A 19,649-nucleotide genomic window follows, 5' to 3' on the forward strand; every position below is an offset into this window, starting at 1 on the left:
GAGGCTGAGAAGCAAACACCTGCAGAAGTTATTATCTATGCAAGCTAGACACCTGGAAGAGTGGGTGGTATAGTGCCAGTGTTCCATAAAACATTCTGAACTGCAACTCCAGGAGGCTGTCTTCTCAGGCTGTTGTGAGTGTCAACAGGTGAAGCACCAGTATGCTATTCACTCATGTTGATATATCTGTAGTCATTATGTATTATATATGAGTAATATTTCCTGACGGCTCAGTGGTAAAGAATCCACCTGCCAATTCATGAGACACGGGTTCTCTCCATGGTTCAGGAAGACCCTCTGGAGAAGGAAATGGCAAGCCACTCCAGTATTCTTGCCTAGGAAATCCTATGGACAGAGGAACCTGGTGGGCTATGGGGTTGCAAAGAGTCAGACACAACTGAATGACTAAACAACAACAAGTGACTAATATTAATATAATACATGCAACATAGATATAATATTATACCTATTCATTATTGATAAATCTATAGTTATTCATCCATTCTGATACTGATGGACATTTGTTATCAACTTTTTGCTATTAATATTTACATCTGACTCCTTGTAAACATGAGCAAGATTTACTCTAGAATTGGAAGTTTTGGGTCACAAGATTGGGTCACCAGCATCTTTGACTTTATTCAGTTCAGTTCAGTTGCTCAGTTGTGTCCAACTCTTTGTGACCCCGGACTACGCACACCAGGCTTCCTTGTCCATCACCAACTTCCAGAGCTTGTTCAAACTCATGTCCATCAAGTCAGTGATGCCATCCAACCATCTCATCCTCTGTCATCCCCTTCTCCTTCTGCCTTCAATCTTTCCCAGCATCAGGGTCTTTTCCAAGGAGTCAGTTCTTCACATCAGGTAGCCAAAGTATTGGAGCTTCAGCTTCCAATGAATATTTAGGACTGATTTCCCTTAGGATTGACTAGTTTGATCTCCTTGCAATCCAAGGGACTCTCAAGTGTCTTCTCCAAAGCATCAATTCTTCGGCACTCAGCTTTCTTTATAGTCCAACTCTCACATCCATACATGACCACTGGAAAAACCATAGTTTTGACTAGATGGACCTTTGTTGGCAAAGTAATATCTCTGCTTTTTAATATGCTGTCTAGGTTGGTCATAGCTTTTCTTCCAAGGAGTAAGCGTCTTTTAATTTCATGACTACAGTCACCATCTGCAGTGATTTTGGAGCCCCCCAAGATAAAGTCTGACACTGTTTCCATTGTTTCCCCATCTATTTGCCATGAAGTGATGGGACCGGATGCCATGATCTTAATTTCCTGAATGTTGAGTTTTAAGCCAACTTTTTCACTCTCCTCTTTCACTTTCATTAGGAGGCTCTTTGGTTCCTCTTTGCTTTCTGCCATAAGGGTGGTGTCATCTGCATATCTGAGGTTATTGATATTTCTCCTGGCAATCTTGACTCCAGCTTGTGCTTCATCCAGCCCAGCATTTCTCATGATGTACTCTGCATAGAAGTTAAATAAGCAGGGTGACAACATACAGCCTTGACGTACTATTTTCCCAATTTGGAACCAGTCTGTTGACTTTACTAGATACTAATAAATTTCCCCCCCCAAATGGTTGTACCAATTTACAGTCTCACTAGCAGTGCAGAAGAGTTTCCACTATTCCATTTACTCACCAACACTTGATAGTTTCAGACCTACTTTCCAATGTACTCTTGTAGCTTTAATTCCCCCTGCTTGCCTTCATTAATCTTTGATTTCAGCTAAATTATAGTACACACTGATACCTGAATATATCCTGTAATGTACTTCCTTTCTCCCTCAATATTTATTGAGTAAGTATACTATGCCAGAGGCCCAGCTAAATATTAGGAAACAAATATGAAAAGACATAGCTCCTGTCCTAAAAGACTTTCTACTTCCCTGGAGGGACAAGACTTGCAAGTAGAATTTAGAATATAATTGTTATGATGAAAGTCTGTATAAATTACAGTAGACAGTAAGGCAGAAGCAGCACACAAATGTTCCACCATTTGGGGCAGGGAAAGGAAGGGGAGTGGGAGAGACGGTCAGCAGAGCCTTCCCAGAGGAAATAGTTAGCCCATGTTTTCACTCTGGAAGATCTTGTTCTTTTCATGACCAGCTCCAAGGCCAACTCCACACAAAATGTTCCAATCACCCAAGGGAAGTACTTTGCATTTTCCTTACAGCCAGCATTATACCATCTTATATTGTTGTAGATATCTGTATACATATGCCTTACCTCTTCTACTAAATTATAAATTTATTTGTGGGAGGTGTTTCTGTCTTAGACCTCCTTCTGTCTCCCACCCAACCTGGAAGATTACTGACATACACTGTAAATTCAGTCAATGTTGCTGAATGAAAGATTAAAACAAAAGAGTAGTAGCTAAATCATTTGGCTTCCTTTCTTTCAAATGCTTGACTTTTGAAACATTTTAACTAATTACTAAATCAGACTGATTTGGGGCTATTATCCAAGTAACAGGAAGACCTTTTAAAAAACCCTTTATAAACATTTATTTTTAAATTTAATTAATTAATTAAAAAATATTTTTCAAAGTCAGTTGCTCAATTCCTTTGGTGCAAAAAAACATATTATGTAACCTTATAAAATCTGGCCAATCAAAAAGACTTTCTCTAGTCTTGTTTCCTGCTTCCTTAATAAACTCTATATGCCCATTTCAAAAGGTCTTGCCAACATTGGTTTATTATCACTGTACCCATCAGCAGAATGAAAAATGTTGGCATATTTTTTTGGTATAGCAATGGAGAAATGAGGTCGGAGCAATTCAGGACTTGGAAGCTAGTAGCTTTTATACTCTCTGTAGAATGTCTTCCTCTTTCTCTTCCAACCTGAGTTCCCGCCTCATACTGAAACTGACAGTTTGATTTGTTCCAGGATTTTGTGAGAAACATATGCTAGCTATTAACTAACAAACCCTATGCGAAGAAATTTCCACAGCTTTTTATATACACCCACTCAAGTGAAAGTGTAGTTGTTCAGTAGTGTCCAAGTTTTTGCGACCCCATGGACTGTAGCCCATGAGGCTCCTCTGTCCATGGAATTCTCTTGGCAAGAGTCCTGGAGTGGCTTGCCATTCCCTTCTCCAGTAGATCTTCCCAACTCAGGGATTGAACCTTGGTCTCCCACATTGCAGGCAGATTGTTTACCATGTGAGCCACATGGGAAGGCACCCACTTAAGGACATTATCTATACAGATGAAAACAGAAAGTTTCATAAACTTCAGTTCAGTTCAGTCGCTCAGTCATGTCCAACTCTTCGCGGCCCCATGAAGCACAGCACACCAGGCCTCCCTGTCCATCACCAACTCCTGGAGTTTACCCAAACTCATGTCCATTGAGTCGGTGATGCCATCCAACCGTCTCATCCTCTGTCGTCCCCTTCTCCTCCTGCCTTCAATCTTTCCCAGCATCAGGGTCTTTTCCAAGGAGTCAGTTCTTCGCATCAGGTAGCCAAAGTATTGGAGCTTCAGCTTCAGCATCAGTCCTTCCAATGAATTCTTAGGACTGATTTCCTTTAGGATTGACTAGTTTGATCTCCTTGCAGTCCAAGAGACTCTCAAGAGTCTTCTCCAAAGCATCAATTCTTCAGTGCTTAGCTTTCTTTATAATCCAACTCTCACATCCATACATGACTACTGGAAAAACCAGAGCTTTGTCTAGACAGACCTTTGTTGGCAAAGTAATGTCTCTGCTTTTTAATATGCTGTCTACGTTGGTCATAGCTTTTCTTCCAAGGAGCAAGCGTCTTTTAATTTCATGACTATAGTCACCATGTGCAGTGATTTTAGAGCCCCCCAAAATAAAGTCTGTCACTGTTTCCATTATTTTCCCATCTATTTGCCATGAAGTGATGGGACCAAGCTGAAGCTGAATGGCTCTCTGAAGACCTATAAGACCTTTTAGAACTAACACCCAAAACAGATGTCCTTGTCATTATAGGGGACTGGAATGCAAAAGTAGGAAGTCATTAATACCTGGAGTAACTGGCAAATTTGGCCTTTGAGTACAGAAAGAAGCAGGGCAAAGGCTAATAGAGTTTTGCCAAGAGAACGCACTGGTCACAGCAAACACCCTCTTCCAGCAACATAAGAGAAGACTCTACACATGGACATCACCAGATGGTCAACACCGAAAGCAGATTGATTATATTCTTTGCAGCCAAAGATGGAGAAGCTCTATACAGTCAGCAAAAACAAGACCAGGAGCTGACTGTGGCTCAGATTATGAACTTCTTATTGTCAAATTCAGACTTAAGTTGAAGAAAGTGAGGGAAAACCACTAGACCATTCATGTATGACTTAATCAAATCCCTTTTGATTATACAGTGGAAGTGAGAAATAGATTTAAGGGACTAGATCTGATAGACATAGTGCCTGATAAACTATAGATGGAGGTTCATGACATTTACAGGAGACAGGGATCAAGACCGTTCCCAAGAAAAATAAATGCAAAAATGCAAAATGGCTGTCAGAGGAGCCCTTACAAATACCAGTGAAAAGAAGAGAGGCAAAAAGCAAAGGAGAAAAGGAAAGATATACCCATTTGAATTCAGAGTTCCAAAGAATAGCAAGGAGAGATAAGAAAGCCTTCCTCAGTGATCAGTGCAAAAAAATAGAGGAAAACAACAGAATGGGAAAGACTAGAGATCTCTTCAAGAAAATTAGAGATACCAAGGGAACATTTCATGCAAAGATAGGCTTGATAAAGGACAGAAATGGTACGGACCTACAGGAGCAGAAGATATTAAGAAGAGGTGGCAAGAATACACAGAACTGTATAAAAAAGATCTTCATGACCCAGATAATCAGGATGGTGTGATCGCTCACCTAGAGCCAGATATCCTGACATGTGAAGTCAAGTGGGCCTTAGGAAAATCACTATGAACAAAGCTAGTGGAGGTGATGGAATTTCAGTTGAGCTATTTCAAATCCTGAAAGATGATGCTTTGAAAGTGCTGCACTCAAGATGCCAGCAGATTTGGAAAACTCAGCAGTGGCCACAGGACTGGAAAATGTCAATTTTCATTCCAATCCCAAAGAAAGGCAATGCCAAAGAATGCTCAAACTACTGCACAATTGCACTCATCTCACACGCTAGTAAAGTAATGCTCAAAATTCTCCAAGCCAGGCTTCAGCAATAGGTAAACTGTGAACTTCCAGATGTTCAAGCTGATTTTAGAAAAGGCACAGGAACCAGAAATCAAATTGCTAACACCGCTGGATCATCGAAAAAGCAAGAGTTCCAGAAAAACATCTATTTCTGCTTTATTGACTATGCCAAAGCCTTTGACTGTGTGGATCACAATAAACTGTGGAAAATTCTGAGAGAGATGGGAAACCCAACCACTTGACCTGACTCTTGAGAAAGCTGTATGCAGGTCAGGAAGCAACAGTTAGAACTGGACATGGAACAACAGACTGGTTCCAAATAGGAAAAGGAGTACATCAAGGCTGTATATTGTCACCCTGCTTATTTAACTTCTATGCAGAGTACATCATGAGAAACGCTGGGCTGGAAGAAGCACAAGCTGGAATCAAGATTGCCAGGAGAAATATCAATAACCTCAGATATGCAGATGACACCACCCTTATGGTAGAAAGTGAAGAACTAAAGAGCCTCTTGATGAAAATGAAAGAGGAGAGTGAAAAAGTTGGCTTTAAATTCAACATTCATAAAACTAAGATCATGGCATCCAGTCCCATCACTTCATGGGAAGTAGATGGGGAAACAGTGGAAACAGTGGCAACAGAGGCTGACTATTTTGGGGGGCTCCAAAATCCCTACAGATGGTGATTGCAGCCATGAAATTAAAAAACGCTTACTCCTTAGAAGGAAAGTTAAGACCAACCTAGACAGCATATTAAAAAGCAGAGACATTACTTTGTCAACGGAGCCAAGGCTATGGTTTTTCCAGTAGTCATGTATGGATGTGAGAGTTGGACTATAAAGAAAGCTAAGCACCAAAGAATTGATGCTTTTGAACTGTGGTGTTGGAGAAGACTCTTGAGAGTCCCTTTGACTGCAAGGAGATCCAACCAGTCCATCCTAAAGGAGATCAGTCCTAGGTGTTCATTGGAAGGACTGATGTTGAAGCTGAAACTCCAATACTTTGCCCACCTGATGTGAAGAGCTGACTCATTTGAAAAGACCCTGATGCTGGGAAAGATTGAGGGCAGGAGAAGAAGGGGACTACAGACGATGAGATGGCGGGATGGTATCACCAACTCAATGGACATGAGTTTGGGTAAACTCCAGGAGGTGGTGATGGACAGGGAGGCCTGGCATGCTGCAGTTCATGGGGTCACAAAGAGCTGGACACGACTGAGCGACTGAACTGAACTGAACTGAACTGATGGGACCAGATGCCATGATCTTAGTTTTTTGAATGTTGAGTTTTAAGCCAACATTTTCACTCTCCTCTTTCACTTTCATCAAGAGGCTCTTTAGTTCTTCTTTGCTTTCTGCCATTAGGGTGGTGTCATCTGCGTATCTGAAGTTATTGATACTTCCCCCAGCAATCTTGATTCCAGTTTGCCTCATCCAGCCTGGCACTTCACATGATGTACTCTGCATATAAGTTAAATAAGCAGAGTGACAATATACAGCCTTGATATACTCCTTTCCCAATTTGCAACCAGCCCGTTGTTCCATGTCCAGTTCTAATTGTTGCTTCTTGACCTGCATACAGATTTCTCAGGAGGAAAGTCAGTTGGTCTGGTATACCTGTCACTTTAAGAATTTTCCAGTTTGTTGTGATCCAAAACATTCAAAGGCTTTGACGTAGTCAATAAAGTAGAAGTAGATGTTTTTCTCGAACTCTTTTGCTTTTTCGATGATCCAGTGGATGTTGGCAATTTGATCTCTGGTTCCTCTGCCTTTTCTAAATCCAGGTTGAACATCTGGAAGTTCACGATTTATGTACTGTTGAAGCCTGGCTTGGAGAATTTTGAGCGTTATTTTACTAGCGTGTGAGATGCATGTAATTGTTCAGTAGTTAGAGCATTCTTTGGCATTGCCTTTCTTTGGGATTGGAATGCAAACTGACATTTTCCAGTCCTTGGCCACTGCTGAGTTTTGCAAATTTGCTGGCATATTGCGTGCAGCACTTTCACAGCTTCATCTTTCAGGATTTGAAATAGCTCAACTGGAATTCCATCACCTCCACTAGCTTTGTTTGTAGTGGTGCTTCCTAAGGCCCACTTGACTTCACATGTCAGGATATCTGGCTCTAGGTGAGTGATCACATATCATAGGTATTTGGGTCATGAAGATCTTTTTTGTATAGTTCTTCTGTGTATTCTTCCCACCTCTTCTTTATATCTTCTGTTTCTGTTAAGTCCTTTATTGAGTCCTTATTTCTGTCCTTTATTGAGCCCATCTTTGCATGAAATATTCCCTTGGTATATCTAATTTTCTTAAAGAGGTCTCTAGTCTTAAACATAGGTGAGAATATTTCATATTGGCTTGTAAATCCTCTGTGTTAAAAAGACTAATATGCAACTAATATGCAGATTTTAGGTTGGGAAAGAGATACAGCAGATACCAAAGATATCCATACCCATAGACTCTTTGTTGCCAACTCAGCTACACTGGTGACTTAGACATATCAATGGAAGCTTAGTTTGAAGCCAAAATCTATTAACAGGTTTACCTTACAAAGAATTGGAATGGGAATTGATAATCTTTCATGAAGGAAGATAAGAGATAAGTACTTGCCTATCGTAGTGAGAATCTTTAGCTTTTCCTTCATGAGGGAAATTCCCTTTGCATCTAGCCTTCTGCAGATTCTAAGAAAAAAAAAAGATCCTTTTCGTGAAGACGTTTGCAAAATCAAGTGTAATGTTTTTATCTTCTTTGAACATTTCACAGAAAAAGCTATTGTTGCAGTGAGTTAGTTGCCACAAAAATCAGGAGGAAACACACAGGAATTCACTCATCTTACTTGGTGATGGAGGACCAGCACACAAGACCTACAGTAATGTCTCCAAACTTCAAGGTGAGTGTATGTAATACTTCCTGCAGTTACTAGACTTGTATGAAGAAAGCGGACCTCTTCACAACATTATATTCAATCAGGGACTTTATAAGAATGGTGCATGGGATAAAGAGAACGGTGAGTCTCTCCAGTCAGGCATAGGGTCTAACGTTCAGTGGTGCCAGGATGCAGAAGCCAGAGGGCAGAATGATGGCTTCAGGCAGGAATCAACAGGAGGTGTCTCTGCTTCTTCTGTCATCAGTTCTTCTTTCCATTTTCTGAGACATGCACTTCTCTGTCACTGTCCCATATATTCATTCCACTCTACCCTCTGTTTGGGAAGAAAAAGACACCAGGCCCTTGCACAGCCCTGTTCCTGGTCTACTACTGAAGGGCTTACCTTCAATTATTCTTAGCTTGGACATCCATACTCCTTTCCCCTCAGTCTGGCAACCTAGCGAGTGATTCAATAAAAGGAAAAGGTGTTGGTCAACCTTTTTCAGATGCCAGTAAAGGATACCTTCCTACCTTTTGGATTCATCCAACAAAGCTAATAAATTTTTCTAATCCTATATTTCTTAGTCTGTGAGTTCAACTGACTTAATCTCAGATTAAGATAAAGTATCAAACTCAACCTCAGACAGACCAGGCAATGCCAAAATTTTGACACTAACATTGAAAAGAGAAGTAGTTCTCCTGTTCAGCTGAGCATGCCTACTCTCAAACAATTTAAAATTCTAGAATTTTAGAACTGGTAGAGAGACCTTTGTCCTTGTGACTACCCTTTAGTCTTGCTACTCATGAGTCTTGCCTCCAAAAATGTCCACTTTATGTGAAGTGGAACTCTGGTGCAGCCAGAATTTTTTCTGATACCTCTTTGTAATCAGAGAAAACGCAAGTGGCTGAGATCGTTGTCAGTATGTGGGTGTGGCTGGGGAAAAAATACCCTCTGTGACCAATAGTTCTTTCATCACTGTACTCTGCTTTCATACTGTTGCTCATGAATAAAACATATTCACAGGACATTTTGTACTTTTCTTTCCTTATTCAGTTTATGCAGATAGCCACTTCCTTTGGGCAGTAGGACAGAAACCTCAGTTCTGTGTAGCTAGAGATGAAGAAAAAGAGGCATGAAGAAATTACAGCATTTGTTGAAGACCACATGATGGGACCCTCTTAGAAATAGGATGAAAAGTCACAGTCCTGCACTCTGGGCCCATAAGTTGGTCTATTTTCTTCCCAATGAAAAGCTTGTTTACTAAAGAAATTCGCAATGACTTTCTTTTGGGGGGGACTTTCTTTTGGGGACTTTGTCTTGTCTTTAAGAAGAAAGAAAGGAAAGGAGAGAAAGAGAATCAGAGTAGTTTCGGTTTTTTACAAAACTACAAACTTGGGCCAGTTTGAAAATATGAACACTCCATAAAGTGAATATGAATTCTTTGCTTTGGTAACAAGAACAAGGTAAATCATATGGAAAGTCACATGCAACCGTGCAGTTAGGTTCAATCTGAATGGAGTTAAGACGGCCACATGTTCATCCTGAGATGCTGGGGGGAGCTGTGGCTGGCCTGACCAGATCATGTCACCTTCAGTCACTGACCATTGGGATCTCTGAAGTGGCTGCTTGGCCCAGCCTGGGTTTTCCCATAGCTGAGTTACACCCATGCCAAATTGGCCTGTGAAATGTTTACAAGCAGTTTTAAATATTATGATAAAAGGAACAAATATATCCAGAAGGCTTTAAAACCACCCTTTCCTATCAGGAGGATTTTCAACAGGTTTGGCCCTAATATTTGCAGAGCTACAGCAAGAGAACAAAGGCTCACATTTGTGTTCAAATATTTACAGTTTACAAATAAGCTTGATAAACTGTTAAAAGAGGACAGAGATTTCATCTTTCCTTCTGTTGCAACACATAAATGCCTCCATATTTTAAAGCCTAGATCTGGATTTAGAATTCCCAAATGCCACAGAGTTCACCACAGAAATTGTGGTGAGAGCTGGCTCCCAAGTTCCAGCCTCTAGACCCTTCCCCAGGCCTCCCCATTCTCAGAGGAGTTAGCTCCTCCAGGCTAACTCTCTAATCCCCACATTTCAGTTCCAGTTTTGTGCCCTTCAAACAGCCACACCAGGGATGCGGCGACATGTGCACAGGTGGTGCAGTCCACCCTTAGAAGGTAGACCTGGGAAGGGGCCCACACAGGCTCCAGAAGTGGGTTTGAGGCCATTTGGGCAAGAAGTGCTAGAGTTCCAAGTCCCCAAAACCTAGTGGAAAAGGAGGTGAATACAGATTCAGGGTGGACACAGCTGCTTGGTCCCACGGATGCTTCCACTTTATTGAAAGAAGGATCAAAGGGGCCCTAAAACCTGGGACTTGGGACACAGATTCCTCTCTCCTTGGTCCAAGTATGAAAGTGAAAGTCGTTCAGTTGTGTCCGACTGTTTGCAACCCCATGGACTATACAGTCTGTGGAATTCTCTAGGCCAGAATACTGGCGTTGGTAGCCTTTCCTTTCTCCAGGGTATCTTCCAAATCCAGGGATTGGAACCCAGGTCTCCCATATTGCAGGTGGATTCTTTACCAACTGAGCCACAAGGGAAGCCCAAGTATACTACTTGGTCCAAGTATACTAATTTTCAATACTTTTTTTTACAGAGCAGTATTGCCTTATTTTTTTCCTTCCAGTTATACTGAGATATAGTTGACATACAGCACTGTGTACACATAAGGTATACAGCATACTGATTTGATTTATACACATTTCGTGACGTAAGTCAAATCAGTATGCTGTATCCTGAATATTCACTGGATGAACTGATCCTGCAGCTGAAGCTCCAATACTTTGGCCACCTGTTAGGAAGAGCTGACTCATTGGAAAAGACCCTGACATTGGGAAAGGTTGAAGGCAGGAGGAGAAAGGGACGACAGAGGATGAGATGGTTGGGTGGCATCACCGACTCAATGGACATGAGTCTGAGCAAGCTCCAGGAGTTGGTGATGGACAGGGAAGCCTGGCATGCTGCAGTCCATGAGGGTCACAAAAAGTCAGACAAAACTGAGCGACTGAACAACAACATCACGAAATGATAATCACCGTAAGTTTAGTGAACATCTACCATCTCATGTGGACAGAAAATTAAAGAAAAAAATGTTTGCCTTGTGATGAGAACTCTTAGGAGTTACTCCCTTAACAACTTTCACATGTAACAAGCAGCAATGTTAATTATGTTTCTCACGCTGCACATCCCTAGTACTTGTTTATCTTATAAATGGAAGTTTGTCCCTCTTGACCATACTCATCAGTTTCCCCCTCTCCTGCCCATCACCTCTGGTAACCACAAATCCGATCTCTTTTTCTATGAGTTTGTGTGTTTTTGGAAGGATAACTGACCTGTAACACGGTATTAGTTCCTGGTGCACAACACAGTGACTGGATGTTTCTATACATTACAAAATGGTCACCACTTACTCATTTTTACTAAAGTGATACATATATATAAAGCAGATCAAATGGTAAGGATGAGTTTATAATGGGAAGTCAAATCATTTTCCCTCGCTGAACCACTCCTAGAATTTTCCTCAATAACCCCAGATCATGCTTTCACCTCTGTTTATTAATTTATCAACTTTATTATCTTTTTTATATAAACAGTCTTATTCTACTGAAGGGTGTTAAATAGGAAAGTGACAAGCAGATGTGCATTGTAAGAGATCATTGTGGATATAGTGTGGCGAATAGATTACAGGCACAGGAGCAGACACAGGAAACTATTAGGAAACTATTTCAGATCAAAGGAAAGCTACTGGTGGCAACAGAAAAGAGGGAAGAGGACAAACTGAAGAGATACTTAGGAGTTACAACCGAGAGGATAGAGTTGATAGGTGTGGAAAGGAGAAAGAATCAAAGATGATTCCTTCCTTATCTTTTCCTTGGTAGTACTTACAACAGTTATGATGAATTGGGTATTTGTGTGCTTGTTTAATGTTTGCCTTCCCTTCTGGCTTATAAGCAACCCGAGGACAGGGGCCAGTCTTATCCAACACCTTATTTCTGTGTTCATGTGCTAGCATAGCATGTGACACACAACAGTGTTTAGAAACTGTTTATTGGTTAAATTGTATTTTGGGTTATAAGCATATGGGTTTATGGTGGCATCATTCACCGAGTTCAGGGCATGGAGGAAGAAGAGGAAACGTGGAGAATGAGTTTTGACCATGCTGAGTTGCAGGTTCCTGTGAAACATCCCAGGGGAAGGGTCCTAGAAGCAATTGGAAATACATGTCTAAACCTTGGGAGAGACAGATGAGCTGGAGAGATGTGGGAGTCCGGAGTGTAGAGAAGATGGTCGAAGTCATGGAGGATTTGAGACAGCCAAACCAGCAGCGAGCCCAGCTGGTAAAGAATCCACATGCAATGCAGGAGATCCCAATATGATTCCTGTGTTGGGAAGATCCCCTGAAAAATGAATAGGTTACCCACTCCAGTATTCTTGGGCTTCCTTGATGGCTCAGATGGTAAAGAATCCGCCTGCAATGTGGGAGACCTGGGTTCAATCCCTGGGTTGGGAAGATACCCTGGAGGAGGGCATGGCAACTCATTCCAGTATTCTAGCCTGGTGAATCCTGTTGGATAGAGGAGCCTGGTGGGCTGCGGTCCATGGGGTTGCAAAGAGTTGGACATGACTGAGCAACTAATCACACAAACCAGAAGCTTAGAATAAGGAAAGAGATCCTAGGAGAGCACTCTGAGGAAGTAATATTTAAGGATTGCGCAGAAGAGTAGCAATTGACAAAGGACATAGAGAAATGGCCAGAGTGTTCTAGATAGGAGGAAAACCAGGAGAAATTGGAGTCTGAAGTTTAAGAGAAGAATTTTAAGAAAGAAGGAGGGGTCAACATGTCCAATGTTCCATCTAGGAACTCAAGCAAGGAAGGTAACCAATAATCAGGGTCAATTCAGTGGTGGGTAAAAATGCCAGAGTGAATTAAGGTGAAAGTGGAAAGAAAATTAATTTAGCAAATGTAAGTGGCTCATTCAAACTCACTTATCAGACTCGTTCACTGTCATCTTTAAAATCAGTTTAGATTTCAGAGAGGATAAAATGAATAACTTGAATTTAAAAAAAAAAGAGACAGAGAGGGACAATAGAGTCTGACTGTAATCAAGCCTCACCTCTCATAGGTAGGTGAGGGGAATACCAGGGAGGTGAGGCTAGGACTGAGGAGGTGGCTATGGGGTGCATGCCTATAAGGGGGAGGAGAGTAGCCTAGAAAACTCTGGTTAGTTCCTCATTTCACCCTGTGTGTGCTAAATTGCTTCAGTCGTGTCTGATTCTTTTGCAACTCCATGGACTGTAGCCCTCCAGGCTCCTCTGTCCAGGGGACTCTCCAGGCAAGAATACTGGAGTGGGTTGCTGTGCCCTCCCCCAGGGATTCTTCCCTCTGATTAGTTCATCATTTTGCCTTAGGTTAGCCCTGCTGCTGCTAAGCTGCTAAGTCACTTCAGTCATGTCCGACTATGTGCGACCCCATAGACGGCAGCCCACCAGGCTCCCCCATCCCTAGGATTCTCCAGGCAATAACACTGGAGTGGGTTGCCATTTCCTTCTCCAACGCATGAAAGTGAAAAGTAAAAGTGAAGTCGCTCAGTCGTGTCCAACCCTCAGCAACCCCATGGACTGCAACCTTCCAGGCTCCTCCATCCATGGGATTTTCCAGGCAAGAGTACTGGAGTGGGGTGCCATTGCCTTCTCTGAGGTCAGCCCTAATCCTCACCTAAGTACCTGGGGAAAAAGGTCAAAGGACTTATTACCAGGGTTTAGCTGATAGAATACCACCTCTCACAAATAGATTTTGTTAAGGTCCTCACTCAAGCAGCAAGAAGATAAAGCTCTGCTGAGAAATTTTAGGACGTTTCACTCAGCTTCTCAGTTTCTCCTCTGCAAAGAAGCTAACCAGTGATGAGAGCAAAGAATGTTGAACAACAACTGAACTTCCTTTCGTTGAGAAATTGAGATTAGGAATACCAGACCACCTGACCGGCCTCTTGAGAAATCTGTATGCAGGTCAGGAAGCAACAGTTAGGACTGGACATGGAACAACAGACTGGTTCCAAATAGGAAAAGGAGTACATCAAGGCTGTATATTGTCACCCTGCTTATTTAACTTATATGCAGAGTACATCATGAGAAACGCTGGGCTGGAGGAAACACAAGCCAGAATCAAGATTGCCAGGAGAAATATCAATAACCTCAGATATGCAGATGACACCACCCTTATGGCAGAAAGTGAAGAGGAACTAAAAAGCCTCTTGGTGAAAGTGAAAGAGGAGAGTGAAAAAGTTGGCTTAAAGCTCAACATTCAGAAAACTAAGATCATGGCATCCAGTCCCATCACTTCATGGGAAATAGATGGGGAAACAGTGTGTCAGACTTTATTTTTTTGGGCTCCAAAATCACTGCAGATGGTGACTGCAGCCATGAAATTAAAAGACGCTTACTCTTTGGAAGAAAAAAGTTATGACCAACCTAGATAGCATATTCAAAAGCAGAGACATTACTTTGCCGACTAAGGTTCATCTAGTCAAGGCTATGGTTTTTTCCAGTAGTCATGTATGGATGTGAGAGTTGGACTGTGAAGAAGGCTGAGCGCCGAAGAATTGATGCTTTTGAACTGTGATGTTGGAGAAGACTCTTGAGAGTCCCTTGGACTGCAAGGAGATCCAACCAGTCCATTCTGAAGGAGATCAGCCCTGGGATTTCTTTGGAAGGAATGATGCTAAAGCTGAAACTCCAGTACTTTGGCCACCTCATGTGAAGAGTTGACTCATTGGAAAAGACTCTGATGCTGGGAGGGATTGGGGGCAGGAGGAGAAGGGAACGACAGAGGATGAGATGGCTGGATGGCATCACTGACTTGATGGATGTGAATCTGAGTGAACTCCGGGAGTTGGTGATGGAGAGGGAGGCCTGGCGTGCTGCGATTCATGGGGTTGCAAAGAGTCAGACACGAATGAGCGACTGAACTGAACTGAACATTTTTTTGTGGTTCAAGAATTTGATTTGTTGTGTATAATCATTTGTGCCCCTTACCTTGTTAAATTGATGTTGGGAAGAACTAATAAAAACATTTGTGTGAACGGCTTCAACCTTAAGAAACCTTAAAATCAATGATAAGAATACAAGCGGATACTTCCTTCCTTAAGGGTTAATAAATTAAACATTAACCTAAAGTGCCGCTTACTCCTGGAGGCTTACACATTCAGCCCAGTTGCTAACTAGAAAAATGGGAAGATAAGGTATAGATTCTGGCCCTGACCTTGAAATTTCCTGATCCAAAATTTCCAGCTTTTTGGAAAATCTGGCATGAACAATGACATTCCAAGCCTTAAGTACAGAAAACCAGATCCTCACAACAGCCCTGACACCTAAGGTCTCAGACCAACCTCCTCGTAACACTGGATCCTAATAGCCCTTCAGTAAAGAGGAACCACATTCCACCAACTTTGCCTAGGTAGCCTGTTCTCAGTTCTTTTGCTTCCTAAAGGCTGTACATTCCTTGTTTAAGGTTCAGAAAGAGCCTCTTCTTTGTTGCATTCTCTATGCCCATTTCCACCACCTTGTAATCAATCTCTCCTACCATATAACTTCTTGTTCTGGACAGGTTAAAGTTGATTTGAAAAGAAAACTAAGAGAAGAGAATACAGAAAGTCAAATTTCTACTCAGAAAGCAATATCTCCATGGCACGTATGAGATTCTTTACTAATAGGCACAGTAGTTCAGAAATCAGGCAAAATTAGAAATAAGTTATAAGAAAGCTGTCCTTTCAATGTACTTCAGTAACAGTGAAGATGTTTTTGCATATATATTTTTCACAAAGCTCTCGCAGTGGACATATGTGATAATGAGGCTTAAGGGGCTTAGAGGCAGGCTCACAAATACCGGAGATTGGAGTCCAAAAAGATAAGTCTGTGTTTCCTTTAATCTTTACCCATCTCTTTACTCCAATTAAGTGTTCCTGGACCCCATAAACATTTTTCTATTAATGTTTCCACATATCTTTATAATTTCCAAGAAGGTCCTTAAGTCTGTCCCTAAAATTCATTCATTCAACTTATTTTTATTTTCCTTTTATTTTCCACCACTGAGCCAAGCACTGCCAATACAAACGGAAATTAGACATGATCCTCAACGTCGAGGAGCTTATGGTTTAGTGGTGATTCAAGAAAAAAGAAATTCAAACACCTCTGGAAATCTAAAAGCATTTTTAGAAATATAACATAACATCTGTATCTTGTTTTATAGATAAGTTAACATCTTCTGATTTTGTATTATTGAAATCATGACTCCAAGTATCCACCTGTGTACGCACGTAACCTTAGATGTTTACACGGTTAAATTTTAAACTGGTCCTTAAATAGAGGGGTTTTGCAATTCATTAATTTTTGAGTTTGTTTCTGAGGTATTTCTTAATACTGAAGCACTTACTGGATGATTTAAACATACTCACAAATTTTGAGAGTCAAAAGCCAATTCTGAAAATAAGTACAGTGTACAGTGTTCAAGAATTTCCTGTTCTCCTCAGCTTTGATGGCTTTGTTTGCCTTGTTCAAAGAGATATTTAACTATTATGTAGAACTCATATTTAACAGACAGCTTTACAAAGCTGAGTTGTGATATCTTCTCTTTTGCTGGTCCATTTTACCACCTAAAGAGTGTTTTTACAGTTTAGCATCTGGGCTTCTTGCTTCAAACACGTGGGGCTTGAAATTGAAATACACAGTTAAAGTGAAACAAAAGTTCATGATGCTTCACCATAATTATTTAATATTTATTGTATACCTTTCATTTTTCTAATTATTAACTCAAAGTTTTGGCTCAAATGATTCTAACCTGTAATCTATATACAATCAGTCTTAAAGAATGCTGAGTAGATTAACCCAGAGATAGAGGTAGCCTTGGAGAAGGCAATGGCACCCCACTCCAGTACTCTTGCCTGGAAAATCCCATGGACAGAGGAGCCTGGAAGGCTGCAGTCCATGGGGTTGCTAGGAGTCGGACATGACTGAGCAACTTCACTTTCACTTTTTACTTTCATGCATTGGAGAAGGAAATGGCACCCCACTCCAGTGTTCTTGCCTGGAGAATCCCAGGGACGGGGGAGCCTGGTGGGCTGCCATCTATGGGGTCGCGCAGAGTTGGACGTGACTGAAGCGACTTAGCAGCAGCAGAGGTAACCTATGAACTTGAAATCAAGTTATCTTGTAGAAAATAAATACTCCAATTTCGTTTCATTCTTTCATTCACACACATTAATTCAGGGCCTTCCAAAGGATAGGAACTGTTCTAGGTGTTGAAAAGACATCAGTGAACAAAACAGGCTCCCCAAGGGAGCTCATTTTACTGGAGCTTACATTCATTTGACCAAAACCCCCGAACAGCCAATTTTGAGAAGGGACTCCACTTTTCATGGAGGAAGGGAGAAAAATGACAGTAATCCCAAATCATTTGAAAGCTGCAGCATGGCAGAGTCAAAAGGCCTCTGGATTTGCAATCAGGTGACATTGATCATAGACGTCCTATACTCATTTTCCTTGTTTTCTGGGTCTTAGTTTTCTCATCTATTAAATAATGGCATTAAATTTCATAATCTCAAGAATCTCTTCTGGAGTGAATAGTCTATTATTTTATAATATGTAACAGGCATTTACTTGATTAAGGTAAATTCACATACAGTGAAATGCACAGATTATAGAGATATCTTTTTCAAAAGTACAGAAATGTCTGGGAGCCATCTTAAACTTCTCTACCTTCTGTTGCTACAGTATGGTGTAGAAGTGTATTTTATGTTCAGAGTAATGATCCTGAGGCATTGCATGATGCTGAGTCGGTAAGACAAGGTTTAATTATGTTCATTAGACTACCTACTAAAGCAAGAAAATGACTAAGGCAATATAGAGAGATTTCAAACAAAATTGTCTTCTCATAACCCATAGTTAATTAGAAACCCAATTGACTAGTATGCTCCTGTCCAAGAGTTGACAGCTTTCAGACTTCTTTATTCTTCTTTACAACCGTGACCAAGTCACTGATCCAGATCCCGGCCATTTCACACTGATTCCACTAAAATCAGTGGATTATGTCTCCTTCAAACTACATGAGACGAACCAAGAACTTCCAGATGTACAAGCTGGATTTAGAAAAGGCAGAGGAATCAGAGATAAAATTGCCAACATCCGTTGGATCATAGAAAAAGCAAGAGAATTCCAGAAAAACTTCTGCTTCACTGACTATGCTAAAGCCTTTGACTGTGTATATCACAACAAACTGGAAAGTTCTTAAAGTGATGGGAATACCAGATCACCTTGCCTGCCCCTGAGAAATCTGCATGCAGGTCAAGAAGCAACAGTTAGAACTGGACATGGAACAATGGACTGGTTCCAAATTGGGAAAGTAGTACGTCAAGACTATGATTTGTCAACCTGCTTATTTAACTTATATGCAGAGTATGTCATGAAAAATATCAGTTGAAGGATAAGCTGGAATCAAAATTACTGATAATCAATAACCTCAGATATACAGATGATACTATCCTAAAGGTAGAAAGCAAAGAGGAACTAAAGAGCCTCTTGTAGGTGAAAGAGGAGAGTGAAAACCTGACCTAAACTCAACATTCAAAAAATGAAGATCATGGCACCCAGTCCCATCACTTAATGGCAAATAGATGGGAAAACAATGGAAACAATGACAGACTTTATTTTCTTGGGCTTCAGAATCACTGTGGACGGTGACTGCAGCCATGAAATTAAGACAGTTGCTCCTTGGAAGGAAAGTTATGACAAACCTAGAAGGCATATTAAAAAGCAGAGATATTACTTTGCTGATGACAGTCCATATAGTCAAAGCTATGGTTTTTCCAGTAGTCATGTACGGATGTGAAAGCTGAACAATAAAAAAGGCTGAGCACTGAAGAATTGATGCCTTCTCAACTGTGGTGCTGGAGAAGACTGTTGAGAGTCCGTTGGACAGCAAGGAGATCAAACCAGTCAATCCTAAAAGAAATCAACCCTGAATATTCATTGGATGAACTGATCCTGAAGCTCTAATACTTTGGCCACCTGTTGGCTCAGTTCCAAGAGCTGACTCATTGGAAAAGACCCTGATGCTGGGAAAGATTGAAGGCAAGAGAAGGGGACGAGAGAGGATGAGATGGTTGGATGGCATCACTGACTCAATGGACATGAGTCTGAGCAAGCTCCAGGAGTTGATGATGGACAGGGAAGCTTGGCGTGCTACAGTCCATGGGGCTGCAAACAGTCAGACACTACTGAGCAACTGAACAACAACCACCACCAAAACAATCACTTCAGAGACAGAAAAAAAATGATTTAAATAAGAAACAGACTTATATAAGACTTATATAAGTCTTATTATGTTAAATAAGAAACAGATTGCATGAAGTGATTCTGAGTTGTGTGTGTGTGTGTGTGTGTGTGTGTGTGTGTGTGTGTGTGTGTTTTAAATGAAGGGGCCAAGGCCCGGGATAGGTTAGACACTTAAAGGACAGGCATCTGAGATAGAACAGACACTAAGAGACAGCTCAGTAGACAGAAGGCATATAAAGTGGTAGGTGCTCAGGAAAGCTGGGCATTT

At 41.2% G+C, this 19,649-nt stretch overlaps 1 long non-coding RNA gene across 1 annotated transcript in view; it reads left to right on the plus strand.

Annotated features, from left to right (window-relative positions):
- LOC138427815 (uncharacterized) overlaps positions 1 to 19,649 on the plus strand; it is a 40,762-nt gene that overhangs the window by 12,745 nt on the left and 8,368 nt on the right. The window contains exon 2 of the long non-coding RNA XR_011252187.1: positions 7,891 to 8,017. This is a non-coding gene — a long non-coding RNA (uncharacterized lncRNA). The remainder of the gene's footprint in view (positions 1 to 7,890; positions 8,018 to 19,649) is intronic.

This window comes from Ovis canadensis, chromosome 22, assembly GCF_042477335.2.
Source record: "Ovis canadensis isolate MfBH-ARS-UI-01 breed Bighorn chromosome 22, ARS-UI_OviCan_v2, whole genome shotgun sequence".
Lineage (NCBI taxonomy): Eukaryota > Metazoa > Chordata > Mammalia > Artiodactyla > Bovidae > Ovis > Ovis canadensis.